This window comes from Falco punctatus (assembly GCF_963210335.1).
Source record: "Falco punctatus genome assembly, chromosome: 5".
In the NCBI taxonomy this organism is placed as follows: domain Eukaryota; kingdom Metazoa; phylum Chordata; class Aves; order Falconiformes; family Falconidae; genus Falco; species Falco punctatus.
The window spans coordinates 18,994,762-19,001,014 of NC_137584.1; the positions used below are offsets into that span (position 1 = coordinate 18,994,762).

Below are 6,253 nucleotides of genomic sequence, written 5' to 3' on the forward strand. Positions count from 1 at the left end.
AGGTATCTGTGTACCGAGATATTCTCATTTAAAATTCTATCATCACAGATAGTATAATATTTTAGTTTCCAAATTCTGATACATAACAAACAAATCTAAAGCTTAAAATCACCCAAAATGTGTCCCCCAACCCTCAAAACATCATTGGCTATGTTGGAAAGCTAGGAGAGATCAGAAGCTATGCTCAAACTGCAAGAGATGAGAAAAGGCCTATGGCAACACGAATGTGAAGTGGTTAAGCCTATAATTCTTCAAGGTGATTGTTCCCTGACTGAAAAAAAATAGAAAAAACCCAGCTCTTTTGAGGATAGGAATTCAGAAGAACAAAAATAGCACTTCAGCATTTCAGTTTTTTTTGACAAGCAAGACAAGGAGAGGGATGAAACCCAAATACACTGGACAGGGCACTGAAAGAAGCATTCTGCCTTGGCAAAATTATTTTAAATAAATTGTTTTGTATTTATATCATATTTCGACCCATAATTGCTTCAGTATATTGTAGTACAAAGTTATTGTTGAATATGAAAAAGAACATTTTAACCTACTGAATGTGCAAAAAGCATAAATTACTATTTAATAGCACTTTTGTTTTGACTGACAAAGATCTATGTCAACAAAAGAAAAGATTTTAATGAAAAAATATTGGTACAAAGCATATGTGTATGCTTACTTCTTACATATATGTGAATGAGATAGACGTTAATAAAAAATACAGCTGCCTGTGAGATCTGGCCTTTAATTTTTCCTACTTAATTTTTAAATCCATCACAGAGGTGTGGTATTTTGATAATACGATACCCATTAATGGTGGTCCTCTCTGTCTGCATTATAAGTGCACTGCTGTGTCTGCTCTGGGACTACCCTTACATGTAGGGAGTGGGAGGGCAGAGAGAGAAGGGGACAGGCAAGTAAAATTGTGTAAAGAATCCAATAGCAAATCCAAGCAGAAAAAATACCTGAAATAATTACTTGTTGTGAGCAGATGGCAAAAAGACCTGTCCTCTTCCAATGCATGGCACATGCCCTGGGTGATTAGAAAAGCTGGGACATGACCTCACTCTCTCTAATAAATCTATCAAAAGCTAAAAATCACATTTCACCTAAAAACCATATGCATGGCTGCCATGCTGGTTTTCAGCTAACAGGAAGTCATTTAACAGAAGGTGAGTGGAAATGACTGATGAATGCAGCACCCTTCAGCATAGCAGCTGAACCAAAAACACCTGCTGAAAACCTTGGGGGGTAGAATATTTTGGCAGGGAAAATGTTGCCTATATGTCTTCAGCTGGGAACTGAGTCTTTCTGTTTCACTCTAAGCTTGAAAAAGATATCCACTGTTTATCACTCTACAGATAATATAGAAAACTTTTGAGTGGGATGATTATTGCATTTATCTATTCTTTCTCCCTGAATTCAGCAGACTGTTCTAGCTTTTACAAACAAAAAAATGCAGCCCCTTTCTCTCATCTGCTTGGACTGCTGCAATTAATGAGCTAAGACAAGCATTGCCACAAGCAGGATTCATTACCATTATTCCAGTCTGTATTCAAATCATATTTAAAACAGTTGGCAAAGAGCATTGTTGAGAGAGTAAAAAAAGATTGCTCAACACACCCATATTCTACAAGTTTCTTTCTGTACAGAAACATCACTCTTCATATAGGCATGTAAAGAATTTGATCTTCCTTCACACTAGACTGCAGCCAGAGCCAGTTTTTATTATTATTATTATTATTATTATTATTATTATTGTATTATACACACAACCAAAGGAGATCAATAGTGAATAATCATTTTTTCTGTAATACATAACCTCTCACTCTTGCCTGAAGAAAAAAAAAAAAAAAGAAAAAGAAAAAAAAAAAAGAAAAAAGATCAATCCAAACTACAAGAAAATGTTTTCATTTTCACACGACTGTAAAATGAGTCAATGTTTGATTTTGTTTATTTGACTGGGTCCACTGCTCTGGAAGACAACAGAGGCATCAGATTTTGTACATAACTCCCTCACAAGAACTCAAAGAAAGTCCTTTTTGAATTACTAAGGGCCTACCTACAGTAGGTCCAGCAAGACTTAATAACAAGTTACACTCATTTACAGTGCAACTTAATTCTTTCCCAAGGGTCCAAGTTTTGCAACCCTTTCTCACATTACAAAGCTCAGTCATGAGTAATTCAGCAAAAGCAACTGCCCTTTTTGAGTTCCTGAAATGATACACTAATCATCTAAATTTTTATTTAAGCTTCTAAACAATTAACTTTTTTAAAAGTCTTACAACTATCACTGATTTTATGAGCCCAGGCTTAAGACTACTAGTCTATTTGAATAAAATAAAATCAGGGGAAAGTACTGCATATTTACTGAATAGCGTGCAACTTCATACATTCCATCAGGAATCCCAAAAGTATGTCAGGGAATTCTTTCAGTTTTCTGGCTTGTGCTAGAAACCAGCAAACCTTGGGTTGTCTAAACAACATGGTTCTTTAAAAAACAGGTTTGAGTTCTCTCCAGGAAGAGCTGATCCTTATTTGGGTATCAATCTAAAAGACTCAGAGCTATGCATTCTCTCTAAAACTGTGTAGGAATGCCTCAGTGGTGGAGAGAGGAATCTAGTTAATGAAGGAAGAGAAAAACACATTGCCAGAAGGACCCTTTGGTGCTTTGTCCTGTCCTTTCCCTGTTGTCTCACCATGCCTGAAAAGATAGTACAAGCTGTTTCTTGCACACACGTGCAAGTCTCATAACTGAGAGTTTTGAGGCAACTCTTATGAAAAGTCATACAGGGAGAGGACACTTCATTACCAAAGTCTCTGTGTTGCTTTATAGTAAGAGAAGGAAGTCTCACGTTAACATGACACAGATGAGTAATCATCTTGATACCATTTCCCAGATGAATAATCTCAGCAAAAACTGCTAAACATTATCAGTTGCAGTTCAGACAACCCAGCCAGGATGAGTCAGGCTGTAGGAGCACCTCAAGCTTCAGAGAAGCCGGAAACTACCAATGATTAAAGGTAGAAACCTCCAAAACACACAAGAAATAAGGCTACTGGCTTATTTGCAAAAGTCTGTCCATCATTAAGGTCAGACAGACCTTGCAGTGCTTTTTCCCCACGTGGTTATATCAGCATCTGAAAAAGACGCGTGTCTCCCCAGTTGACACCATCATGCCAAACAGACAGGTTATGCTGACAGAGGAGGGTGGTTGCCAAGCTGTATCATTTGGAGATGAGGTCTAGTTACACCAACAGAAAACCCATTTTGTTGACATGTTAGGTTTGACCTAAGGCACTCCGCTAACGTCACACCTATGCCACTGAAGTCCTGTTGTATAGACTGCAGCGTAATGCCATCCTATGTACAATATGGTTCCCCTCCTGTAATATAAGTTCAGAAACATGTATCACAAGCATGGATTCATCTCTTTAAAATGATTAGCTCATTTTTCTAGTATTTAACAATATTGATCCTTTTCTGTAAGAAAAGCTCCATTATTACATTGCCTGTACCTACCATAAAGGTGATGTGCATAATTTTTACGCAGATTATGCATTTAAGAAACATTTAAGTGACACGATTTTCTTATTACACTTTTTCATAGTCACTGGTTTTAGTCTAGTGTAGCATAGCCTTACAAATTATTTTCCTCTTTAGTCAGGAAAATCACTGTCAGCAAGCAAGTTGCTTAATGTTGTTTACAACAGGTTTTCTTAAGGTCAAAATTAACATATGTAATAATCATTTCAAGGAGTGACACTGTGATGCATCAAGCATGAAAGAGGTCAAGAGTAAGTCCACTAATAATGTCATCTAACCCTTATATATCTCCAAGTATTCAAAAGAATCTAGGTTTTAAGTGGCTGTCTCCTTCATGAATTTTTGGGCTAGTATATACATATAAATATATATCGAACGGGTTCCTTCATGGTGTGAATCAGTGCAGAAACATTCTCTGCCTTGCCCTTGTAGGAGCTGGTTTCCTACTGCTCTGAGTGTTCAGGTAGCCCAGGGAAATCAGTGCCCGAACTCAGGCACTTGGGTTTGGTGCTTAAAGCTAGGTGGTATGAATACACTCGCCTCCAACAGTCTGTATATTTTCCCAGAGAAATTTGCTGTAATTCCCATAGATTTTGCTCAGAGCTGTAATGGTTTAATGTGAATTGCTGAAGAACTTCTTTATTCTTTACAGGTTTCTGTTTTTCATGTGTAGCCTTTTCTTACTTCCTTTGAATATTCTCATAAGACTACAATTTCCACTACTACATAACAAAGAAACCTGCTTAATATAATTGTATTTTTATAAGTGGCTTAGCAGACGTAGGTTAGACTGTTTACAAAGTGTTTGCCTGCTGTATGTTTTAAAAACCTTACTTTACCTTATTTAGAAATCCTTCAAACTTTTCTATGCATCTGCAGACAGAAGAGGCTGAACAACACTGTGTCTTCTAGATTTAATTGCTGCTTCCTGAAGCGACCAACCCATATCACTGTATCAAAAGTGCTACAGTTGTTGCTGTTGAGGTTGTGCTGATCAACTAAACAAACCTTTCAGCTGTCAGATTCGACAATGACACATACGTAACATCCTCTTTATAAAGTGGAAACACCACAAGCACCTCAGAGAGCCAATATACTATGCACTCAACCTTTTCCCAAAGGAGGCTAAGAATCATACCTAATTTTGCTCCATAGCGGTATTCAAAGGCTTAAAATGGCATTTTACAAGGCAGCACCACCAGCTGAGAGAGCCACTGGAAAGGGACTGGATCACTTGCAACCAGCCAGCTAGGCACAAAAAGCATGGCAACTAATGGAAAACAGACTTTCTTTACAGCATTTCAAGACCCTGTAGGAAAATTGAATTAGTTTTCACAATAAAGTTATCTATGCTTTTGTGGCTTCCCTTAGAATGGATACATTGGCAGCTCAGGAGGTGCTGTTGAAAAAGATCACGGCATATCTTGGGCTAGTCACAGTCAAGACTCACTATAAACAAAAGCAAAAACCACCAAATTTTGCTCTGAAAGGCACAGCAAGGAAAAGAAGTAATTAATTCTCCTCTTCTTTGAGTGTACAGTCATTCTAGACTGTAAACTGCAGGATAAAAGGCCTAGTGATAACTCTATTATGGAAACAAATTATATGCTTTATCTAAATAGAGGAGAGACATTGTAAAAAGACATTGTCCTTCCCTTCCCCGCCCTTTCCAGTCCATTTCTATTGCGCATGTTTACATGCACGTTTCAGCTACTGAAGTGTTTATGGATGCACTGGAGCTAGAGCCCTATCCTACCTATTTAAAGCCCATAAAGTCACACAGAACCCAATTTTTTTCACAGGGAAGACAGGAGAACATGATGTACTTGCTAGGAATACTTCTGAAATCTTGTCAAATCTGCTTAAAGAGATAATGTCACCCAGGGTTGAACAGAGCTGTATGCTAATACATTTTATGGTGTTGCTTTTTTTTTTTTTTAATATTGGCACTGGAAAGCAAAAAGTGGTTTGTACACACAGCACCCTGTCACTGATGTGTAAGCCAGGTGTGCCTTAGGAAACAAGATGCAAGTACCCTTCAGTGGAAACAAGTGCATTTGGAGAAGTGTCCCTATTTCTTATAATTAGTCATTAGTCTGAAATGAAGGTAAGGTACCCACGTAAAATCTGTTTCCTTGTTGCCTAAACCTTTTTTTTGTTTGGTTTTTTTTTTGTTTCTTCTGAGCTCTCTTTAATACTTTCTGACTAATTTCTGCAAGGACAGTTGGCATGCAAAATCACAAAACCAGAGACTCTCAAAGTACATGAGTCAGGCGTACACCAAGGTGTTATTTTCTTGTAACAGCAGGCTACTGTTCCAAACCAATGCATGTTCCCACTGACAGAAGAGAAACCTTAGGATATATCCTGAAGTTAGATAGAATTGTATCACTTGAGGTATACTCAGCTGAGGTCAAACAAAAGATGTGCTGTTTATCTACAAATTCCCCATGGACTGGTCAGCATTACAGAAAAATGTTAATTATGCTTCATTAATCCCTCCAATTAATCCCTGACCCCTTGTAAATAAGGTTAGTAACATTGGTGCATGTGATACCAAGGGACTGATCTCAGTCTGGGAAAAGCTTTTCATTTCAATTGTTAGCAGCCAGATCATTTTTTACTGCCAGAAATAATAAAAAAACAATCTCTAGTAAAACAGCAACTAGATTATTATGGCCACATGTTTTTTTCAACAATATTTTTCATGTTTAC

General features: G+C 37.4%; 1 protein-coding gene across 1 annotated transcript in view; it reads right to left on the minus strand.

Moving 5' to 3' along the window:
- The window catches only part of FAM83B (family with sequence similarity 83 member B), a 107,227-nt gene that overhangs the window by 67,797 nt on the left and 33,177 nt on the right, over nucleotides 1-6,253 (minus strand). The gene's annotated exons all lie outside the window — the stretch shown is intronic.